Source organism: Somniosus microcephalus, chromosome 11, assembly GCF_052327205.1.
Source record: "Somniosus microcephalus isolate GS21.2 chromosome 11, FLI_Smic_1.0, whole genome shotgun sequence".
In the NCBI taxonomy this organism is placed as follows: Eukaryota; Metazoa; Chordata; class Chondrichthyes; order Squaliformes; family Somniosidae; genus Somniosus; species Somniosus microcephalus.
This window is the reverse complement of record NC_140997.1, coordinates 122,274,194-122,299,150: the sequence shown is the minus strand read 5'-3', so window position 1 is coordinate 122,299,150 and position 24,957 is coordinate 122,274,194.

Sequence of the window (24,957 nt, the reverse complement as noted above, 5' to 3'; positions counted from 1 at the left end):
AAGGTTTTTTAACCTTGCTTTGTGTGTTCACATGAAATATGTCAATACACTAGAACTTGAAGAAAGAATAAGATAACATTACTTCCTTCTATAACAATAGTCCTTAAATTTGCTCAATGAGTCTCTCAGGAGGCTTCATGTGTCTTGAGGATTTTCTGATTGATTGTCCTTGAATCTGAGTTGTTGCCTCCGATGATGTTTTATCAGCTGTGTGATCAGGTTGTTCAACAGTATCAGTCTCTTGACCTGCTGTGGCTGGTCCCATGAGAAGATCTCGACGATTTCTTCTCAGAACAGCACCCTCATCTGTCTGAATGGTGTATGATCTTGGTTGAACTTCACTCAGGACAGTTCCCTTCTGAGTCCACGTGTTTGTTTTGTCTTTGAACCTTACTTGGTCACCAGTGTGGAGTTCAGGTAGGTTTTGTGTTCCTCTGTCATAGTAGTACTTTTGCTTTTCTTTCTGTTGTTCTTTGAACTTCCTCACTTTCTCCCCCTCTTTTGTTTTCAGGAGGTTCTCCGGGATGGGTAGGTTTGACCTTAGCCGACATCCCATAAGGAGTTGGGCTGGTGACATACCACACTCGAGCGGCGTTGTGCAGTATACAAGCATGCTCTGGTAGAAGTCAGTTCCACTGTCTTTTGCCTTGTACATCAGTCTTTTCACTGTGTTTGCGGGCTCTCCTGGGTCAACAGCTCTGGACAACGTGTCTGCTGTATACATCAGCTTACCCGGTGTGTACACAACATTCAGTTCCTCATAGACTGTCTCTCCTTCGCTTTCCACAACGAGGACTCTCTTTACCAGGTTCAGTCTCTCACAGACTTTTAAACCTAGTATGGCTTGCACATCCTTTGGCACCACAATTAATGCTAGCGTGTGCTCTCTGTCCTTGTGTGTTACTTTGACAATGCATCTTCCTTTCACTGGTATATCAGTACCTGAGTATCCTGTCACTTTCACTTTGATTCCATGTATCTTTGGTCTGGGTCTAATTTTCTTAAAATCAGCCTCTGATATCACATTAACTTGTGCTCCAGTATCCAATTTAAATGGAGTGTGTATGTCATTCACTTTTAGTGTCAACATCCAGTCTCTTTCTTTTTTGTTTTCAGACACAACATCTACATAGAACTCCTCTATCTTGCTTTCATCTATTGTATGGACCTTGCTTTGTTGCGCTTGGTTCTTACAGCAACGGGCATAATGGTTGTTTTTGTTGCAACTATTGCATGTTTTACCATATGCTGGACACTTTTTTGGTGTATGCTGTGTACCACATCGACTACATGACTTTCGATTGTCCCTTTCATTTTCGTTCGCTGGCCACGCCTCTTTTTTCACATTGGCGCTCTTTTTGTTAAACGGTTTGTATCCGTTCTTTCTCACTGCATCCACGTTGCAGCTACTGTCACTGAACAGCTCCTTTGCCTGCAACTTCACAGTCTCTGTAGCCCTACACAGTGCTATGGCTTTTCCCAGGTCTAGATCTTGCTCTCTTAGCAGTCTTTCCCTTAGACCATTATCTGGAATACCACACACCAGTCTGTCTTTTATCAGCGAGTCTGTCAGTCCCCCAAATTCACACGATTTGCTTCGGTTTCTCAGTTCAGTCACATACTGATCAATAGTCTCACCCGTTTTCTGAACACATGTGAAAAATTTGTGCCTCTCAAACGTCACGTTACGTTTAGGTATGCAGTAGGCCTCAAACTGTTCCATTATTTTATCTAGCTTCATTTTGTCTCCATTAGCAGTGAATGTGAAGTTATTATACATCTCCAGCGCTTCATCACCCACGACATGTAAGAACAGTGACGATTTCCTTTTATTACTTTTCTCGTCAGCTCCGATTGCTGATAAATACAACCCCACACGTTGTTTGAATCTCCTCCAATTTTCAGCCACATTACCTGTCAACTGAAGCGTCGCCGGTGGGAGTAAACCTTCCATTTTTCACTTCATTAGCTATTCTCTAATGGTAAGTAACGATGTTCTCTTTTGGCTTGCTAATCTGTGGAGAGCTGATTTAACTTCAGATTTTTCCTCTTCATCTCTTTCAATCACTTCTGACACCATGTATTAATTTCTTTGTGGGTTCAATGACGAGACATTCATGAAAGAGAATGAGTTTTAATCTAATGTCTGTTCAACTCTTTATACAGCTTTTCAGGAGACACGATGCTAGTGATGCATCTAGAATGAAACTGAAACTAAACTGAACTGCTTTGCTTGTCTCGGTCACATGACCTCTGCTGATCAGGCATAAGTAATCAATACATGCAAACATGCTGATAAGGCATCATAATCAAACAGGCAAATAACATCACTATTTGTTGATATCATTACAGCCACAGGGGTAGCACTACGTAGGAGCACGCGTAAGAGAAAAATAAAGCACCACTGATCACAAAGGTAGTCACTTGGGTGAAAAGTCTTGTAAATAGTTTTAATGCCATCATTTTACTGTACATAAAAAATCTGGTGGCAGCTGCTGCAGTTATGGCGTCTGTCATTTGGTGAATGGGGATATCACATAGAGGCCTTAGGATAACTTGCAGATGTCAGCAAGCTGGTCAAATAGGTAGGAATGTGTAGGCATGGGCCACTGTCCATGGTCAGTTAAGAAGCAGTGAAGCTGCAGTGTTTGATGTACCAGGCTACGCAAATCTGCCCAGGATGAGTGCGTTCCTTGCATTCCGCCCAGCAATGTTCTCGCGCACTGGTGCCGCTGGTTGACGGGCCTCTGCAGGCTGCTCATTTCCGTCCTCTGCCTCAGCCTCCTCCTCCTCTGCATCATCCTCATCCGAGGCGGCTCTGTGAGGAGCCTCTTGGTCCTGCGGAATCGGCAAGTCACGACGCTGTGCCATGTTGTGAAGCACACAGCATACCACGACGATTTTGGAGACCCTGGCTGATGAGTACTGTAGGGCTCCACCTGATCTATCGAGGCATCTGAAGCGTATCTTCAGCAATCCGATGGTTTGCTCGATAATGCATCTGGTGGTAATGTGGCTGGAGTTGTAGCGCTCCTCAGCTTTGCTGGCTGGTCTCCTCAACGGCGTCATTAGCCAAGAGCGCAGGGGATATCCCTTGTCTCCAAGTAGCCATCCCTGAAGTTCATTTGGCGGACTGAATAGCGGAGGCACAGTAGACTGGCGCAGTATGAAGGAGTCATGGCAGCTGCCAGGGAACCTGGCACAAACATGTAAAGTCACCTTCTTGTGTTCACACACCAGCTGAACGTTAAGGGAGTGGAAGCCCTTGCGGTTGACAAAATCTCCTGGATTGCGATGGGGTGCCCTAAGGGCCACATGTGTGCAGTCAATGATGCCCTGCACCCTTGGAAAGTCTGCCAGCTGAGCTAATCCAAGCGCTCGCGCCCTCACACTTGCGCGATCCCTGGTGAAATGGATGAGATTGTGCGTGAGGGCAAAGAGGGCATTGGTTACCTGCATGATGCAAGTGTGTGCGGCCGCCTGGGAGATGCCGCTGATGTCTGCTGCTGATCCCTGGAAGGAGCCTGAGGCATAAAAGTTGAGTGCGGTGGTGACTTTGATGGCCACTGGTAAGTAGTGTGGACCTGGTGCTCTGGGCTCCAGGTCTTGCTGCAGTATTGCGCAGATGTCAGTCACAACCTCTCGCGAAAGTCGGAGCCGCCTCTGGCACTGCTGCTCAGTCATGTTGAGGTAGCAGACCCTGTGTCTGTAGACCCTGTTTGGGGGGTAACTCCTGCGCCGACGGTCTTCCATGCACTGGCCCCTTCTGGCCTGTGCTGCCCCAGGTCACTGAGCCGCAGCCTGCCGCTCCTGCTGGTGCTGCTGTTGTTGCTGGTGATGCTGTTGCTGGAGTTGCTCCAGCCCCCTCTGCTGTTGGAGATCCTCTAATGCCAGGAAGGGAAGGTACAAAAGGCCTCCCATGCTTCTGGCAGATGCCTCCGTTGAGGAGGCGCTGAGTTAGGGTGGTGAGAGGGGCTTCCCAGGAGCTCACACTGGAGAAGTATGTGAGGCTCCAACCTTCCACAGCTGTGCCTAAGCCTTCAAAAAGTTCCTCCAAGGTCCTGCAGCCTGCGAATGCTGCCTGTTTAAATCTCTTCAGTCCTCACTGACCTGCAGCTGAAAGCAAGCAAGCCAACTCCTTTCACGCCAGGTCTCATCAGCGGTGTTCCCACCAGGCGTGTTTTACGTGGGGAAAGCCACAAAATCACAACGGCCCCTGAAAATAGGTTTAAACATGGTAATAATTGGTGATTAGTGTTCCGACGGCCAGTCCCGCCAGCGGCGGGCGGGACTGATTCGGGTTGCGGAGAAACGACGGTCCAAAAGTCGGACGGGGCGGGGAATCAGGCGGGGGGGGTCGCGACCCCCTATTTCGGCGATTTTCGGCCCCCGCCCGCCCGAAAACCCGCCTGACGGCTGGCAGAAAATCGAGGCCAAAGAGCCTGCAAAGGGGTATGGATAGGTTAAGTGAGTGGGCAAAAATTTGGCAGATGGCGTATAATGTGGGAAAATGTGAGGTTATCCACTTTGGTAGGAAAAATAGAAAAGCGAAATATTATTTAAATGGAGAGAGACTACAGAATGCTGTGATACAGAAGGATCTGGGTGTCCTTGTACATGAAACACAAAAAGTTAGCATGCAGATACAGCAAGTAATTAGGAAGGCAAATGGAATGTTGGCCTTTATTGCTAGGGGGGTGGAGTATAAATGTAGGGAAGTCTTGCTACAACTGTACAGGGCATTGATGAGACCACACCTGGAGCGCTGCATACAGTTTTGGTCTCCTTATTTAAGGAAGGATATACTTGCATTAGAGGCAGTTCAGAGAAGGTTCACGAGGTTGATTCCTGAGTTGAAGGGGTTGTCTTATGAGGAAAGGTTGAGCAGGTTGGGCCTATATTCATTGGAGTTTAGAAGAATGAGAGCTGATCTTATTGAAACGTATAAGATTCTGAGGGGGCTTGACAGGGTAGATGCTGAGAGGATGTTTCCCCTCATGGGAGAATCTAGAACTAGGGGGCAAAGTTTCAGGATAAGGGGTCGCCCATTTAAGACAGAGATGAGAGGAATTCTTCTCTCAGAGGGTTGTGAATCTTTGGAATTCTCTTCCCCAGAGAGCTGTGGAGGCTGGGTCATTGAATATATTCAAGGCAGAGATTGACAGATTTTTGAGGTATAGGGGAGTCAAGGGTTATGGGGAGTGGGCAGGAAAGTGGAGTTGAGGCCAAGATCAGATCAGCCATGATCTTATTGAATGGTGGAGCAGGCTCAAGGGACCAAATGGCCTACTCCTGCTCCTATTTCTTATGTTCCTATGTTCTTATGAGCTGAGGCAGAGGCATAGAGTATGAACCTCTGTTAAATCGTATTTGATCGCATAAATTAATTTGACCTTTGAAAGATTTAGCCTGTTGCCTGAATTTATGTGTACAGTAATCGTAGAATCTTACAGCACAGAAGGAGGCCTTTCAGCCCATCGTGCCTGTGCCGGCTCTTTGGCAGAGCTATCCAATTAGTTCCACTCCTCTGTTCTTTCCCCATAGCCCTGCACATTTTACCTTTTGAAATTTTTATCCCATTCCCTTTTAAAAGTTAATGGCCCAGAAATTTGGATCTCCACGGGTGAGTACTCATGGGGTACTCACCCATAGGCCCGATGGAAGTGCCGGTTTCCTGCATGCACTGCACATGCGCGGGAAACCGGCACTTCCGATCCTCTGAACGAAGAGGTTCAGAGGTCGAACACGTGCGCGGGGGAGGCTGCGCATCAAACTTAGGTTTTTTTTTACAGGTTTTTCCATGAGGGTAAGCCTGCAGAATTTAGAAATATAAAAGGCAGGCGTAAGGCCTGCTTTTTACAAGGTAAGTGGTGAATTAATTAAAATGAAAACTTTTTTTCCACAGGTTTATTATTTTTAAATACTTTAAAGCAAGGTAAGTTTATTTTTAGCCCTGTTAGAATATAAAATTATTTCTTTCAAAAATTTAAATTATTGTTTAAAATAGTTATTTCATGTAATTTATAGTTTATTTAAAAAATGTGATGTTTTTTTAAAATTTATTTGAATGTTTAGTGTGTAAGGGGTTTTTGCTAGGTCTCCCTCTCTGGTGAGACCTCTCTCTCTTTTGCACAGTAATTTACCGAGTGGTTCGACCCACTCACCCCTTAGGTTCTGTACACTGGACTTTGAGGCAGGAACTACAATGCAGAGAATACTCTGTAGACCAAGTTTAATGAAACGAAGTGAAATTTTATTGCATAAAGGAAAAATTGAATGTAAGCCATGGGAGGGAAAAACAAATCATAATACAGTACTAACTAATATATCCACAGGCATATTATACTTTACAAGGTTCACCATGAAATAGGGAAACACACGGAACATCAAGGGACAACAACTCATTGTTAATTATCCCCTAAAATGCCCACCCCCTAAACCTAGCTAAATCAGATTATGAGGGGCCAGATACATGCTCACCAGTCCCAGTTAGAAAAATAGAGGTTTTGAAGTCTGCGTTTTGGTCCTCTCAGGCGTCCTGTCTCCACGTGGTCAGCGGAACGCAGCGGGCTGCGACACACTCTTTTCTCCCTCGAGGTAATGGAGACGGACAGGCTGGCTGTTAGCAGGCCTGGACGTCGGCGTGGAGAGAGACCAACTGTTTGACCATTTTCATAAGGTCTCTTCTTGGAGGGTCGTCGTCTTCTCGTCTCGTCAATGGCCCGGGGTTTGTCGCTGATCTCCCGATAGCTACCCCGGGTCTGGATGCTGACTCAACCTGAACCACCAAGGGCTACTCTGAGTCTTCAACACGTCTCTGATCCCAATCGTCTGCCGAATCGTCTTCTTCTTCCGAGTCTGAACAGCCTCTCTACCGAACCCGAACTCCTAGCCGAACTGTGCCTTCTTCGGACCCCCGAACGATCTCTCGAAAATGATCTCTACAATGCTCTTTCTCGATCAACTCTCTCGATCATCTCCCGATAGCTACCCCGGGTCTCCAGTTATACTTCTCATGGAGGCCCTTATCTCCCGCCATATCAAGGTTAGTCTTTGTTTAAATTTTGGCAGGCTTGTAGCACAGAGGGGTAGTCATTGTGTTTAAAGTACTTTCGGGATGGCCGGTAACTGCCATCTTCGGTCTGGAATGACCTTGTATTGTCGTTAATGGGTCTTGATGTCCCCCTTTGAACTTGAGGCTGTTTCCCTTTGTCTGGGTAAACATTTTGATGGCCTTTATCTACAGGCCGATCTGATTGGATCTGCATCCAATCCATATGTATGGGGTTCTGTCTGGTTTCGCATTCTCCGAAATTGCATTCCAGAACTTACTGTGGGCTGAATCCACAAAAGCTGTCTGTGGACTGCAGGAACCATTTTAAAATGTCCCAAAAAGCTGGTCACGGGGTCTGGCAGCCATTTTGTGTGCCCCTTTTTCTGGGCTTCTTTTAAAACAGTCTTTAAAATTAAGGCCTTTTCTGCCAATAGACCCTTATAGGACAATTGATGGGCCTTCAATAACCACAAAACTAGAAGTTATAGACTTAAACAAGTTGGCTTTTAATCACTAAGATCAGCGCTAACATCTCAACACGCCGACTGCTTCACAGGAATGAGTCATACAGATCCTGGGATCTTTATGTAAGAGAAGTCTGGGGCGGAGCCAAGAGCCAAGTCCTGGAACCTCCCAGGTTAGTCGGGAAAGAGGAAGTGAAACTATACACAGTGGGGGAGGGTAATATACATGAGTGCAAAACGAATACAGGCAAGAACGAATACAGATTTCATTACATTCACCCCTTCTTTAGATTTAGTCCATCGGGGTGATGTTTCTTAAAAGTTGGCATAAGTGAGTCTGTCAGGAGGTTTTGCAGTTCTCAGTGATCGGCGCAAAGCCGGTTGGGGTGCCTCTAGGGGAATAGATTCTGGTTCCTCCGCTGTCTGGGCCTCCGCAGTGTCTTCCAGGTTATCTGCAGTGTCCTCCAGGTTAAAGTTGGGTATTGATACCTCTGGGCGTCCTGTCTCTTTGTAGTGTAGGTCTTCCTCGGGTAGTCTCCCATCGTTCTCTCCGCTCCCCGAGGGAGCGAGGTCTTTTATGGAAACAGTGTCCTCTCGCCCGTCAGAGTATTTGATATAGGCATACTGAGGGTTTGCATGGAGGAGCTGTACGTTTTCCACAAGGGGGTCTGTTTTATGGCCTCTCACGTGCTTCCACAACAGTACTGTCCCCGGGGACGTCAGCCACGCGGGTAGAGATATGCCCGAGGTCGATTTCCGGGGGAAAACGAACATCTTTTCGTGAGGGGTAGCGTTAGTGGCTGTACATAACAGAGACCTTATGGAGTGGAGCACGTCTGGGAGGACTTCCTGCCAGCGGGAGGTCGGAAGGCCTTTTGACTTTAAGGCTAACGTGACAGCCTTCCAAACAGTAGCATTCTCCCTTTCCACTTGCCCATTACCCCGGGGGTTGTAGCTAGTGGTTCTGCTAGTGGCTATCCCCTTCGAGAGCAAGAACTGGCGCAGCTCATCACTCATGAATGACGTCCCCCTATCGCTGTGTATGTAGTTCGGCATGCCAAACATGCAGAATAGATTACAGAGACACTTGATGACTGTGGCACTGGTCATGTCTGGGCAGGGAATGGTGAAGGGGAAGCGGGAATATTCATCAATGATATTGAGGAAGTATACGTTACGGTCGGCAGAGGGAAGGGGTCCCTTGAAGTCCAGACTTAGGCGCTCGAATGGCCGTGTGGCTTTGATAAGGTGTGCACGGTCAGGCCTGTAGAAATGAGGCTTGCATTCCGCACAGATGCGGCAGGCTCTGGTCATTGCCCTGACCTCCTCGATGGAGTGGGGCAGATTGCGGGACTTTATAAAATGGTATAGTCGGGTGACCCCTGGGTGACAGAGGTCATTGTGGAGACCCTGTAATTTGTCCGTATGAATGCTGGCACACATTCCCCGTGATAGGGCATCTGGGGGTTCATTAAGGGCTCCCGGCCTGTACATAATATCATAGTCGAACGTGGATAGTTCGATCCTCCACCTGAGTATTTTGTCATTCTTGATTTTCCCCCTTTGTTTGTTATTAAACATGAAAGCCACCAACCGCTGGTCGGAGAACAGGGTGAAATGTTTGCCGGCTAGGTAGTGTCTCCAGTGCCGCACTGCCTCCACTATAGCCTGTGCCTCCTTCTCGACAGAAGAGTGCCTGATTTCAGGTCCCTGAAGGGTTCGGGAGAAGAAGGCCACAGGTCTCCCAGCCTGATTGAGGGTCGCAGCTAAGGCAAAGTCTGACGCATCGCTTTCGACTTGAAAGGGAATGCATTCGTCCACTGCACACACTGCAGCCCTTTCAATGTCCTGTCTAATACTGGTGAAAGCCTCCCGAGCTTCAGCTGATAGTGGGAAGGACGTCGATTTAATGAGGGGTCGGCCCTTATCAGAGTAATTGGGCACCCATTGGGCATAATACGAAAAAAATCCCAGGCACCTTTTTAAAGCTTTGGGATTGTGTGGCAGGGGCAGTTCCTTTAGGGGGCGTAATCGGTCAGGGTCCGGTCCAATTACCCCATCTTCCACTACACAGCCGAGGATACAGAGACAGGTTGTGTTGAAGACACATTTGTCTTCGTTGTATGTTAGATTCAGCTTTAGGGCAGTTTTTAAAAATCTCGCAAGATTTAGATCGTGGCCTTGCTGGTTGTGCCCGCAGATAGTGACATTGTCCAGATAGGGGTAGGTAGCTTGTAGTTTATTCTCATCAACCATGCGGTCCATCTCACGTTGGAAGACCGAGACCCCATTTGTTACCCCGAAGAGCACTCTGAGAAAATGGTAGAGGCGCCCGTTCGCCTCGAAGGCGGTGTATGGGCGGTCCTCCGTTCTAATGGGGAGCCGGTGATACGCGGATTTGAGGTCGATAGTCGAGAAGACTCGGTATTGCGCAATCTGGTTAACCATTTCTGATATGCGGGGTAAAGGGTAGGCATCCAGCTGGGTATAAATATTAACAGTCTGGCTGTAGTCAATTACCATCCGTTTCTTTTCGCTATTTTTAACTATGACTACTTGGGCACGCCACGGGCTGGTACTGCATTCAATAATGCCTTCCCGCAGGAGTCTGTCCACTTCCGCCTTGATAAAGTGTCTGTCTTCCAGACTGTACCATCTACTTTTGGTCACTATGGGCCTACAGTTCGGAGCGAGATTAGCGAATAAAGAGGGCGGGCTGATTTTTAAGCTTGATAGGCCACAGACTGTGAGTGGCGGCTGGGACCCGCCATATGCTAGCGTGACACTTTCATGGTGGCACTGGAAGTCCAGGCCCAAGATTACATTAACACAGAGTTCTGGCATCACGAGGAGTTTAAAATCCTTGTAGTCCGTGCCTTTTACAGTCAGTGTTACCACACAGTAGCCCAAAATGTCCGAAGTGTGGGGCTTAGCAGCCATAGCAATTCTGCTCCGTGTAGGACTCCTGGGTGAACTTCTGTGTGGGCGCTCCGGCGGCGTAGAGCTGGTCTGAGACCTGGATGGAGAAGATGGCTGATTCCAAGATGGTGGCCCCCTCGGCGCGCACGAGGCGGTGAGGGCCGCATGGCCAGAAGAATAAGAGTCAGAGTTTTTCTGGGCCACGTCCAGCGATCGCGCAGTGGCCACTGCCTTTTTTAAGTCCAGGACCTCCTTCTCCAGCAGTCTCTGCTGGATATAATTCGATTTGAGGCCTGTGATGAAGGAATCGCGGACCAATTCGTCAGAGTACACGTTGGCCGTCACGGCCTTGCAGTTACAGTCCCGGACCAGGTCCTTTAGGCCCTGTAAGAAATCGTCCATTGATTCCTCTGGTCGCTGCCTGTGTGTAGCCAGCAGATGTCTGGCATACACTTCGTTTACCGGCCTCTGGTATTGGGCCTTCAGGATAGTGATGGCCTCCGTGTAAGAGGTGGCATCCCGGATGAATGAATAAATCTGATGACTTACGCGAGTAGTCAGTAGACTCAGTTTATCTACCTCGCTAGCGGATGAGGCCCCCGCGAAGAGTTCGAAGCATTTGAGCCAGTGTCCAAATTGATTTGATGCTTCAGCAGAATGTGGATCCAAGTCCAGACACTCTGGTTTTAGGAGTCGATCCATCCTAGTATTCTTTAGTGATTAAAATTGATGGGCCTTCAATAACCACAAAACTAGAAGTTATAGACTTAAACAAGTTGGCTTTTAATCACTAAGATCAGAGCTAACATCTCAACACGCCGACTGGTTCACAGGAATGAGTCATACAGATCCTGGGATCTTTATATAAGAGAAGTCAGGAGCGGAGCCAAGAGCCAAGACCTGGAACCTCCCAGGTTAGTTGGGAAAGAGGAAGTGAAACTATACACAGTGGGGGAGGGTAATATACATGAGTGCAAAACGAATACAGGACCAAGACAAACAGATTTCATTACAACAATGTTCAATTTTGCGAATCCTACAGTTAGTGCTATTTTGGGGCCGTAGTATTTATAAATCTTGACAGCACTTCCTGTCAGACTTATGAATGGAGCATTCCCTGCTGCGATTGGCTGCCCATGGCCCACGTGATCCCAGGGGATGCATCGAACTAACTGCGCCCCTGGGATACGCAAGCACTGCGCACCGGCAGCTGGACCAGGCACCGGATCGGAATTCCACGGGGCCCTACAGCTCAACGGCTGGCGCGCAAGGTAAGTGCAGGTCAGGGGCTTGCACCCGCGGGAAGCCCCCGACCCGAATTTCTGGGCCATTATTGAATCTGCTTCCATCACCCTTTCAAGCAGCAAATTCCAGGTCATTACAACTCGCTGGGTGAAAAAAATTCTCCTCATCTCCCCTCTGGTTCTTTTGCCGATTACCATAAATCTGTGTGCTTTTGTTGCCAACCCTCCTGCCAATGGAAACAGCTTCTCCTTATCCACCCCTATTAAATCTTCCTTAACCTTCTCTGCTGTCAGGAGAACAATCCCAGCTTCTCTAGTCTCTGCACATAACTGAAGTCCCTCGTTCCTGGTACCATTCCAGTAAATCTCCTCTGCACCCTCTCCAAGACCTTGACACCCTTCCTAAATTGTGGTGCCCAGAATGGGGAACAATATTCCAGTTGGGTTCTAACCAGTCTGTGCTGCTGTACACAGGAACCCTTATGAATCATTCTGTGCACAAGAGATACTGATGTGGCTTTCATTGTACCTGAGCTTCACTCTCATGCTGCAAGCTCCTGTGTTCTGCCAGTGTTTCTCTGTGTAAGAAACACTGAGCCATACAAAGTTAACCACTTAAAAGCCCATTCATTCTGTGACTGAGTGCTTTTATTTGAATCAGAATTGCAGTCTCACCTAATTTCCTTATCTTGTGTTTAAATGCTAGTGTTTGGTGTGAAATGGAAGTCTCCACTATCCTGGAGTGTGCAATCTGTTAATTATCACTGTTTATAGAGTCATTCCTGCAATAAGCAACACTGAGGTGCAAACCCTCAAGTGCCTTTTTGCAGTTTTTTTGCACTCAATCTATCACAGACAAAAGAGATTGCCGTCCTTTTGTGAAGTTGATATTTCTATGTCTCAGACTGGAGTCTGGAACCGCTGGAACTGAGATTGAAGTGATGTGGGTAATTAGTTTTTGATCCGCAGCTTCTTGGTGTGGGCGCTCAGTGCGGGCAAACTGATGACCTTCCTTTAGCTGCAGAAGGATGAGGGGGTCTCTTTGGAATTGGTGCTGCCTCAGTGCCGTGCAGCTAGGCTAAGCCTATTGGTAGGCCAGAGATGATTCATTATTGAAGCACTTGGTTATAAAGTATCCCTGTGTGAAGCTGAACTCCCTTGGCATCCAATTCACTGCCTTTGTTTATAGATTCTCCCTCTCTGAAATCGCCTTGCACCATCTACCATTTGCTAACTGAGCCCAGAGATAGCTTTCTGTCAGACTCGTGCCAAGCCTGCTCTGGCTGTCAGGAGGAGTAACAGGGCATTTTGGGAGTACGGCCCCCTCTGTGCCATGTTGCTCAGTGACGCTGCAGCACGCCTTGTCGCACATGGTCAGTGGGTTTCCTGTCAGCTGGCGCACCATTTCCCATTGACTTCCCACCTGGAATGGGTGGGAAGGTGCCTGGTGGGATTTAAGTAAAGCCGGGGGTTAAAATAACTTCTCAGTGTTGGAGCTACCCACCTGGGGGCCCAATGTCAACGTGCACAGAAATGTGATGTTTGACCTCTTGACCTTCATCCAATGCTGCTCCTTGGTGATACCTGTGTGCTGTCTCTCTGTAGCAATTTATGTTAGTTTTCCAGTTAATTCAGGGGTTTGAGTAAGTTGGGTCGATTCCCATTGTGGGCCGCCACCTAGTGGCTATTTGGTACCTAGCAACTGCAGTAAAAGTGCAGTAAAGTGCAGTAAAGCACAGTAAGTGCAGTAAAGTAAATACTGTATATTACAGACCTACAGCGGCACATGCTCTGGGAAGTTATATTGTTCCCACACCTGAGTCTTGGATATTATTTGTCTGTAAGTACTTGAGAATGTTATAGATGATTAGTGTAAACTGTATGTTGCAGAAAATGTTTAGTTTGTAACTTTTCTCTGTAAGCAAACTTACACAGCTAGCCGTGAAGTGCTCGCTCTCTGTCTAGCTGGTTAACTAGTAGCTGTATTTTGATGCACTATGTACAGGGCTAATTTAAAGAGAATGCCTTCCAGTTTGCTAAATGTATATTCACAGTAAGCTGTGTTTCCACGTGTTTGGTAATTTACATGCCAAATGTACTGTGTTGCTCAGGCGTACCTAAATTTGTGTATGCATATCAGTTATGCGCTTGTATACTAATGTGTGCTTCCATTTCTGTGTTGTATTTCAGTTTTACAATAAGAATCTTTCAGTAAAGCTTTACAAGAAAAGTCAAGCCTTGTGATTTTTATGGGAAGATATCAAGTTGTTAGCTACCTGTCTAGCTCTGCATAGGAATGCGCTGCGAGGGCAGAAGAGTAAAAATACAAATAATATTCAACCTGGTTTGGCAACGTCTCGAAGACTGTTATGGGACACCAGAAGTCATTGAACACGCACTGCTCAAGAAGATTGAGGACTTTCCGAAGCTAACCAACAAAGATAATGTCGAGCTCCGAGAACTGGGCGACATTCTCCTCGAACTGGAGTGTGCCAAGGGAGAAGGTTACCTGACCGGCCTCTCGTATTTGGATACAGCTCGTGGGGTAAACCCAATAGTGGAAAAGCTCCCCTACAACCTTCAAGAGAAATGGATAGCTAAGGGATCCAAGTACAAGGAGGACTATGGAGTGGCATTTCCTCCCTTCTCTCTCTTCTCCAGGTTCGTCCAACAACAGGCAAAGGTGAGGAATGATCCAAGTTTCACTTTCTCCACCTCCAGCAGTTACGCTCCTTCAAGAACAGAGAAACCCACAAAGTACAGCAACAAAGCCTCTGTGAGCGTGCACAAAACAGATGTTCCAGCCGAACCCTCAGTCAACCAATCCAGTTCTGCTGGGAATAAAGTGGATGACCCAGATCGTCAGTGTCCAATACACAAGAAGCCCCACCCACTCAAAAAGTGTCGAAGCTTTAGAGACAAGCCTATTGATGAGCGCAAATCATACCTGAAAGAGAATCGCATCTGCTTCAGGTGTTGTGGGTCGACTATGCACATGGCAAAAGACTGCAAGGCGACAATCAAGTGCTTTGAGTGCAACAGTGAAAAACACATCGCAGCCCTGCATCCAGGTCCTCCTCCTTCAACCACCGAGAGTGCGGCGGTTGACAAAGAGTATAGCGGGGAGCAAAGCGAAAGCACATCTGCTTCAGTCACCTCCAAGTCTACAGAGGTTTGTGGAAATGCAAGCAGCCCACGCTCATGCTCCAAAATCTGCTTGGTTAAAGCATATCCTGCATGGAGAAAGGAGAAGGCAATCAAAATGTACGCAGTGCTTGATGAGCAAAGTAACAAGTCTCTAGCGAAGACAGAATTCTTCAATCTCTTTGAAGTCAAGGCCAGCGCAGCTCCGTACATGCTAAAAACCTGTTCAGGGACAACAGAGACTACGGGTAGGAGAGTTGGGAACTTCGATTGAGTCCATGGATGGGAAACTACAGCTTCCCCTCCCCACCTTAATTGAGTGTGACATGATGCCAGATGATAGGACGGAAATTTCCTCCCCAGAGGTCGCACGCCATCAGCCCCACCTACAGCCAGTTGCCAACAAGATTCCAGCTGTGGACCCGGACGCTCCAATCCTCCTGCTCTTGGGAAGAGACATCTTAAGGGTGCACAAGGTGTGTGAGCAAATCAACGGGCCCCACAATGCTCCTTATGCGCAGCGGCTTGACCTGGGATGGGTCCTCATGGGTGGAGTTTGCCTGGGAACAGTCCACAAACCACGGGGTGTCAACGTCTATAAAGCAAACGTGCTGCACAACGGTAGCACATCCTTTCTCAGCCCATGCCCAAACAGGATCCAGGTAAAGGAAGACTACGATGGCATGACGCAGCATCATAGGTCAACCTCCTCTGCCTGTGAGGAAGAGGCAGGCCTCACTGTGAGCACAGACAGCCTAGGATGCTCAGTGTTTGAAAGGTCCAAGGATGATGACAAGCCAGCACTATCCATGGACGACAAAGCTTTCCTAACCATCATGGATGAGGAGGTTTACCAGGATGATGGACACAGCTGGGTGGCACCCTTACCATTTCACTCTCCCAGACGCCGTCTTCCGAGTAACAGGGAACAAGATATGAAGCGCCTCTGCTCACTCAGGAGAACACTGGAGAAAAGGCTAGAAATGAACGGCCATTACATAGAGTTCATGCAGAAGATGCTGGACAACGACCAAGCCGAGCCTGCTCCACCTCTGGAGGAAGGTAAAGAACACTGGTACCTGCCAACATTCAGTGTGTATCACCCACAAAAGCCTACCAGTTACGAGTTGTGTTCGATTCAAGTGCTGAATGTAAAGGAGTGTCTTTGAACGATGTACTCCTCAGCGGCCCAGACTTGAACAACACCTTGTTGGGAGTTCTTCTGCGGTTCAGGAAAGAACCTGTAGCCCTGACAGCAGATGTGCAGCAAATGTTTTATTGCTTCGTCGTCCGAGAAGACCACAGGGACTATCTCCGCTACCTGTGGCATGAGGACAACGACATCAACAAGAATGTGGTGGAGTACAGGATGAAGGTCCACATGTTTGGAAACAGCCCTTCACCTGCTGTGGCTATCTACTGCATGAGGCGAGCCGCTCAGAAAGGTGAGCAAGAATATGGCTCCGATGCGAAGCATTTTGTTGAGAGACAGTTCTATGTTGACGATGGCCTTACCTCGGTTACCACACCTGAAGAAGCAACAGATCTCCTGACAAGAACCAGAGCGATGTTGCCAGAGTCCAACCTGAGACTACACAAGGTAGCATCGAACAGTGGACAGGTGATGGAAGCCTTCCCTGCAGCGGACCGTGCTAAGGATCTGAAGGATTTGCACCTTGGAGTGGATCCTCTCCCCCTTCAACGGAGCCTGGGGCTCTCCTGGAACCTGGAAACAGACAGCTTCACATTCCTGGTGTCCCGTGAAGAAAGGCCATTCACACGGAGAGGCGTCCTGTCCACAGTCAACAGTTTGTATGACCCTTTGGGGTTCGTAGCTCCCATAACAATGCAAGGAAAAGCATTAGTACGGGTACTCTCATCGGATCAGAGTGAGTGGGATGCTCCACTCCTCCCAGAAAAAGAAGCAAAATGGAACCTATGGAAGGAGTCCTTGAAGGCTCTCGAAGACCTGCACATAGAGAGGTGCTACATTCCAGGCTCGCTGTCTTCAACACAGAGAAGAGAGCTGTGCATCTTCTCAGATGCTTCCACAGTAGCAATAGGAGCTGTGGCCTACTTGAGAGCAGCTGACACCGATGGGAAATACCATGTGGGATTCGTTATGGGGAAGTCCAAGTTGGCCCCTCGGCCTGCCCACACCATTCCACGTCTCGAGCTTTGTGCAGCTGTGTTGGCTGTTCATCTGTACGAGTTGATCAGAGACGAGATTGACATCGATGTGGGCGCCGTCAAGTTCTTCACGGACAGCAAGATTGTACTTGGTTACATCCAGAACTCCACAAGAAGGTTTTATGTGTATGTTTCCAACCAGGTGACTCATATCAGATGATCCACTCACCCTGACCAGTGGTGCTATGTCTCCACAGACCTGAACCCTGCAGACCATGCTACCAGGTCTATACCAGCAGCACACCTACAGCAAAGCAGTTGGTTCTCGGGCCCCTCTTTCCTGTCTAATGTCAACACAGAGGAGACTCCTGAGTCCAATCCCTTCACCCTTGTGGAGCCTGAAGCTGATACTGAGATTCGGCCTGAAGTTACGACCCTGGTCACCAAAGCCTCAGAATCTCAGTTGGGCTCACAACGCTTCGAGCGATTCTCAAGCTGGAGAACACTCTACCGAACCACAGCCCGACTCATTCATGTAGCAGCATCCTTCAAGGGGAATTCAGACAATGTAGAATGCAAAGGATGGAAATGTTCTAAAGAAGTATCCAGCACAAGTGAGCTTTCACAAGCCAAAGGTGTGATCATTCGTTCTGTCCAGCATGATATCTTCAAGGAGGAATTCAAATGTCTTGAAGAGGGACAGACATTCCCCAAGCAAAGCCCACTTAAAAAGCTCAACCCAGTTACAGATGAAGATGGTTTGCTCCGGGTCGGAGGGCGCATATCATCCGCAGACTTGTCAAGAGAAGAAAAGCACCCTCTGATCATCCCGCGCACCCATCACATTGCCACACTACTCGTGAGATACTATCATGAGCAAGTGGCTCACCAAGGACGACACATAACAGAAGGAGCTATCCGAGCAGCCGGATACTGGATAATCGGGAGCAAGCGTCTGGTTTCTTCCGTTATCCACAAGTGTGTTACCTGCCGCAAGCTATGAGGGAGGTTAGAGGACCAAAAGATGGCAGACTTGCCCACTGACAGACTCACTCCAGAGCCTCCATTCACCAGCGTGGGCCTTGACGTCTTTGGGCCATGGACCATCATGACGCGTCGCACAAGAGGAGGTAGTGCAGGCAGCAAGCGCTGGGCGGTGCTCTTTACGTGCATGTCTACCAGAGCTGTGCACATTGAGCTGATCGAATCCATGTCAACAGACAGCTTTATCAATGCCCTGAGGAGGTTTTTCTCAATCCGTGGTCCAGCCAAACTTCTCCGCTCTGACAGAGGGACTAACTTCGTGGGTGCCTGTAAGGAGTTGGACATCCACACGGATGATGCAGTGGTAGGAAGCTACCTCCAAAAGAAAGGATGCACGTGGGTGTTTAACCCCCCGCATTCATCCCACATGGGTGCTTCATGGGAGAGGCTCATCGGTGTTGCCAGGCGTATTCTGGATGCTATGCTGCTTCGGACATGACCTACTCATCTCACACACAATGTCTTAAGCACTCTCATGGCTGAAGTCATGGCGATCATGAATGCAAGACCCCTGGTGCCAGTGTCCACCGACCCAGGCATGCCTGCAGTCCTCACCCCAACGATGCTCCTGACTCAAAAGATGAGTGCTATTTCAGCCCCCTCTGGAAACTTTGACATGGCTGAGCTGCACAGGAAGCAGTGGAAGCAAGTCCAGTGTCTTGCAGACACTTTTTGGAAGAGATGGAGTGGAGAGTATTTGTCCACCCAGAGAGCCATAGGAAATGGACAGAAGACAAGCCAAATGTCAAAGTGAGAGATGTTGTCTTGCTGAATTACAGCCAAGCACACAGAAATGAATGGCCAGTGGGACTGGTTGTCAAAGCTCTGCCAAGCAGGGACAAGAGGGTCCGCAAGGTGGAGGTGAAGATTGTCAAGGAGGGTACTGTTAAAGTGTTTCTGAGGCCAGTCTCAGAGATCGTAGTCCTCCTTTCTGAAGAAACCTAGAGAACGGATTCTGAGTATCTTTGCAGCCAAAGGACGTTTTCTTTAGGTTTATTTTGTATCTGTAGTGGTACAATGGAATTGTACCAAGCGGGGAGTGTGCTGTCTCTCTGTAGCAATTTATGTTAGTTTTCCAGTTAATTCAGGGGTTTGAGTAAGTTGGGTCGATTCCCATTGTGTGCTGCCACCTTGTGGCTATTTGGTACCTAGCAACTGCAGTAAAAGTGCAGTAAAGTGCAGTAAATCACAGTAAGTGCAGTAAAGTAAACTACTGTATATTGCAGACCTACAGCGGCAGATGCTCTGGGAAGTTATATTGTTCCTACGCCTGAGTCTTGGATATTATTTGTCTGTAAGTACTTGAGAATGTTATAGATGATTAGTGTACACTGTATGTTGCAGAAAATGTTTAGTTTGTAACTTTTCTCTGTAAGCAAACTTACACAGCTAGCCGTCAAGTGCTCGCTCTCTGTCTAGCTGGTTAACTAGTAGCTGTATTTTGATGCACTATGTACAGGGCTAATTTAAAGAGAATGCCTTCCAGTTTGCTAAATGTACATTCACAGTAAGCTGTGTTTCCACGTGTTTGGTAATTTACATGCCAAATGTACTGTGTTGCTCAGGCGTACCTAAATTTGTGTATGCATATCAGTTATGCGCTTGTATACTAATGTGTGCTTCCATTTCTGTGTTGTATTTCAGTTTTACAATAAGAATCTTTCAGTAAAGCTTTACAAGAAAAGTCAAGCCTTGTGATTTTTATGGGAAGATATCAAGTTGTTAGCTACATGTCTAGCTCTGCATAGGAACGCGCTGTGAGGGCAGTAAAACCTGAATGGCAGCAAGGTGAGCGGAGTCTGCCTGCTGTGTGTCAGGAGGAACCTCTTGCAACTGAGGTGAATCCCCCTGCCCTGGCCCCCGCCCCCGTCCCCCTCTCAGGGAAGCTAAGTCCCAGACGGACCTTCTGCAGACCGTACTTCATGTCCCCGGCCCAGCCTCCTATCTGCCTGGCATTTGATGGGCCATCATCTCAGCACATACCACTGGTGCTGGCCACTGGCTCTGCACAGCCCTGAAAGCCCATCGGATCAGTGAGGCCTCATGAGATACTTGGCTGCATCCCAACTCCAATTGCTTGAAGGATAAATGAAACAGACCTGTCTCCAGTCTGGTGTCTCAGGCCACTGTGCCACCAGTTTTGCAGACACACAGGCTGCCCCGAGACCTCAGTTGTTTGGGACCCTCTATGCTGATGTCTCTGGAGATGACAGACACTCCAGGGTGGGCCGTGGGGCTGGGGAGCCATTGGTCAGGGTGCAACAGATGTGGGGCGTGGACTTCTCCAATTGACCTTCCAAGTCCTTGGAGAGGGTGCACAAGCGATTTACTAGAATGTTTCCAGGAATGAGAGACTTCAGTTTTGTGGAGAGACTGGAGGAGCTGGGGTTGTTCTTCCTAAGAGCAGAGAAGGTTAAGAGGAGATTTGATAGAGATGTTCAAAATCATGAAGGGCTTTGATACAGTAAATAAGGAGAAGCTATTTCCAGTGGCAGGAGGCCCATTGGTTCATCCTTCGGATTCACTGCCTTCCTATGGCCAATTAGAAAGGGAACAGACTCCTGATTGGATTAATCTTGACTGTTCCCCAATTGTCTCCAATATTTATCTAACTAATAATTGGAAGTGTTCAAAGAAAATGAAAAAACTCACACTTTTGTTTAAAGCCCCGATGACTTTTTCCCGGGTTGCTTGCAACAGTGTCCTGGCGATTCATTTTCAATTCCTGGAGAGTCCAGGACAATGCTGAGGCTGGAACCGCCCTGTGTGGATTCCCTCTACCCCAGCCTCCAACGACGGGAGCTCGGGAGTGAAGGAATGGATTGGCCGGGTGTGGAAGGCAGTGTCCCCAAGCCTACAAACAGAGGCTCTAATTGGGAAATCCCGGGTTTGGTATTCGGCTTGATCGAGAGTTGCAATCCCAGTCCTGACAGATGAGCAGAGAGGTCCAAGCTCACTGTGAGATCTCCAGTCACTGAGTCACTGGCAGGCCTCTCAACATTCAGGCCCCTGAGAGAACAGTTTTAAGCAGTCGCAACACCAGACTCTCTGCTAATTCCTTTAATGGGCGTAAATGAGCTCCTGGGAGTTAAATAAACAGTGGCCCTGAAGGAAACTTCACCACAGAGTGTGAGAAGAGAGCAAGGTCGCAGCAAACATTCAGAGCAGCCAGCCTCCATCTGCTTTATGTAAAGCCCTGCTGCTTACGTTGAATTTCGACGTGCTCTAATTGTAAATGAAAGAATTTAGCTGCAGAGTCCTTTGATGCCACTTTCATCTCATTGCATTAGTCCCAAGCTGCTGTGTGATTCTCAATAAATAGGCTGCACCACGCTGGGCTCGCTACTCACTGAACTCTCTCATACATCCTGCACAGACCCAGAGCTATTACTGGCTCACTCTCCCAATTCAATGCCGTAAAAAGGGAGCAGGGGAGAGGGAGAAGCAGGATGGGAGAGAAGGGGGCACCGGGAGGAGGGGTGAGAGAGAAGGGGAGAGGAAGGAGGGCTGAAAGAGAGGAGGGCTGAGATGGAGGAAGGGCGAGGGGGGAGGAAGGAAGGGAATGGAGGGGATGGGAGGATGGGAGATAAGGGGGCAAGTGATGGAGGAGGAGAAAGACTGGAGGATAGTGGGAGGAGGAATGAGGGGAGGAGGGGTGAGAGAGTAGGGGAGTAAGGGAGGGAGGAGGGGCGATGAGGGAGAGGAAGGAAGGAACTGATTAGAATCAGCAGGCAGCACAAATATTACATGAGGGTGTGGGTGTGGGTCTGGGTTTGGGTGTGGGTCTGGGTGTGGGTGTGGGTCTGGGTGTGGGTGTGGATCTGGGTGTGGGTGTGGGTCTGGGTGTGGGTGTGGATCTGGGTTTGGGTGTGGGTCTGGGGAATATCCAAGGTCTACGCTCTTCAGTGCGAGACGTGAAGAGTAGGACCCCAGAGTTCATAGATGAAACTAAAGACCTAGATATTATCATTTTACAGGAAACTTGGTATAAAGGAAAAGGACACACTGGCTGTCCCCAAGGGTACACTGAGCTGGTGGTCCCCTCCAATAAATTACCAAGTGTAACCCAAGGCAGAGACTCCGGAGGCATACTGATCTGGTTTAAAACAGAACTTAAGAATTACATCAAATTTATAAAAAAGGGCGAAAACCATATGTGGCTCAAACTTGAGAGGGAGATTATCTCAAACACCCAAGATGTTTACATTTGCGCACTTTATATCCCCCCAATCGATTCCCCGTACTTTAAAGAGGACACCTTCTCCAACATGGAGGGGGAAATTATCCAATACCAGGCCCAGGGGAACGTGTTGATCTGTGGGGACCTCAATTCAAGAACGGGCGAAGAACCAGACTTCACCAATAATCAGGGAAACAATTACGTTTTCGGGAATAACCACTTTGACATCCCTTCCCTTCCATACAGGCATAACTGCGACAAGCAGTCAAATACCAATGGAAAACAGCTACTACAGCTCTGTCGAAACCTGGGTCTGTACATTGTCAATGGTAGGTTCATAGGAGACCTCCTAGGAAGATCGACCTATTGCTCACCTCTTGGCTGCAGCACAGTAGACTATATGATTACAGACTTAGACCCATCCTCTTTCAGAGCATTCACAGTCAAACCACAAACAACACTGTCAGATCACAGTCAAATTACTATGTTCCTCAAAAAGACAGAAACAAACAACATAGAAACACAACCCAGTAAACTGTACAACACCAAAAAATCGTACAGATGGGCCAAAAACGACACGGAAAAATACCAGAAAACAATTAGCAATGCATCAACTCAAGCTCTCTTAGACACCTTTCTGGATAACATATACACTCACAATAAAGAAGGCATAAACCGGGCAGTTATTAAACTAAACAATATTTTTGATAATTTGGCAACAAATGCAAACTTGAAAGCTCGCAAGAACAAACCCAAAACAAAAAACTATGAAAAATGGTTTGACCGAGATTGCCATAACATGAGGAAAAAACTTAGAAAAATATCAAACCAAAAACACAGACATCCAGAAAACGAGGAATTACGCCTTACTTATTGTCAGACACTAACACAGTACAGAAACACACTCAGAACCAAAAAAGAGCAATATATTAAGAATACACTCAGCTCCATGGAGGAATCCATTGATTCCAATTGTTTCTGGGAAAACTTGAAAACACTACACAAAAAACAACACGACGATTTGTCCATTCAAAATGGGGACACATGGGTAAACCACTTTGAAAAATTATACCAGAAAAACACACTAAGACCAGAGCAACACCAAATATGCAAAAAACTGGAAAAGCCAGAAATGGCCATAAAAGATAACCAAAACCCGCTAGACGCCATAATAACAGAAAAAGAACTTCTTGAAAAACTCAAGGACCTGCGACCAGGAAAAGCCTGCGGGACAGACGGCATACTAAACGAGATGATTAAACACACAGACAACAAAATGAAACTGGCTATCCTAAAACTCTTCAACTTGGTTCTGAGTGTCGGTTATTTCCCTGATATCTGGAACAAAGGACTCATAACGCCCATATACAAAAGTGGGGACAAAATCGACCCAAACAACTATCGAGGCATCTGCGTAAACAGTAACCTGGGGAAGGTATTCTGTAGCATCATAAACAAAAGACTTATAAACTTCCTTGAGGAGCACAATGTCTTGAGTAAAAGCCAAATTGGATTCCTGCCAAACTATAGAACATCCAATCATATCTTCACCCTACAGACCCTAATTGACAAACACGTTCACCATAACAAAAGCAAAATCTACGCATGCTTTGTAGATTTCCAGAAAGCTTTTGACTCCATCTGGCATGACGGTTTATTCCTGAAACTTATCGAAAGCGGGGTAGGAGGGAAAACATATGATGTAATTAAATCAATGTATACAAACAACAAATGTGCAGTTAAAATTGGAGACAAACAAACAAAATACTTCCCACAGGGGCAGGGGGTGACGCAGGGCTCGCCAATCTCACCAACACTCTTTAATATTTACATAAATGGATTGGCAAAACTACTTGAACAATCTACAGCACCCGGCCTCACCCTATATGAATCCAAGGTTAAATTCCTCCTCTATGCAGACGACCTGGTTCTGCTGTCACCAACTAAAGAGGGTCTACAGCAGAACCTGGACCTGCTGGAGTCGTACTGCCAGACTTGGGCCCTGACAATAAATCCCCAAAAAACCAAAGTCCTTGTGTTCCAGCAAAGATCCAAACATCAGGGACACAAAATAAATTCCACAGTAGGAACAACCAAAATTGAACAAACCACTAACTACACATACTTGGGCTTAAAAATCAGTTCTACGGGAAACTTCAAACTGGCTGTGAATGAACTGAAAGAGAAAGCAAGAAGGGCTTTCTATGCCATCAAAAAATCAATCCAAATAGAAATCCCAATTAGCATTTGGCTCAAAATTTTCAAATCAGTAATTGAACCAATTGCACTCTATGGCAGTGAAGTATGGGGACCACTAACTCAACAAGAATTCGCAAAATGGGACAAACACCCAATTGAGATCCTACATGCAGAATTCTGTAAAAGTATCCTCCGGACTCAAAGGAAAACAGTAAACAATGCATGCAGGGCGGAACTAGGCCAATATCCATTACTAATCACTATCCAAAAAAGAGCCACCAAATTTTGGAAACACCTACAAATGAGCAACCCCCAATGCTATCACTACGACGCCCTGAAATGCCAAGAGCTGACCATAAAGAAGAATACCCTCAGTCAACTAGTCCTGGGACTCAGTGAAGTAACTACTAACAATACTAACAATAACCAGCCCCAGGACAGTGACAGGGTAACACAAAGAATTCGACCCAACACAATCGTCGCTCAGCAAAAGGAAAAATATCTGACATATTGGGCAGAAACAACAAAAACCCAAAGCAAACTCAATTGCTACTTGGCCCTAAACAGACAATACAACAT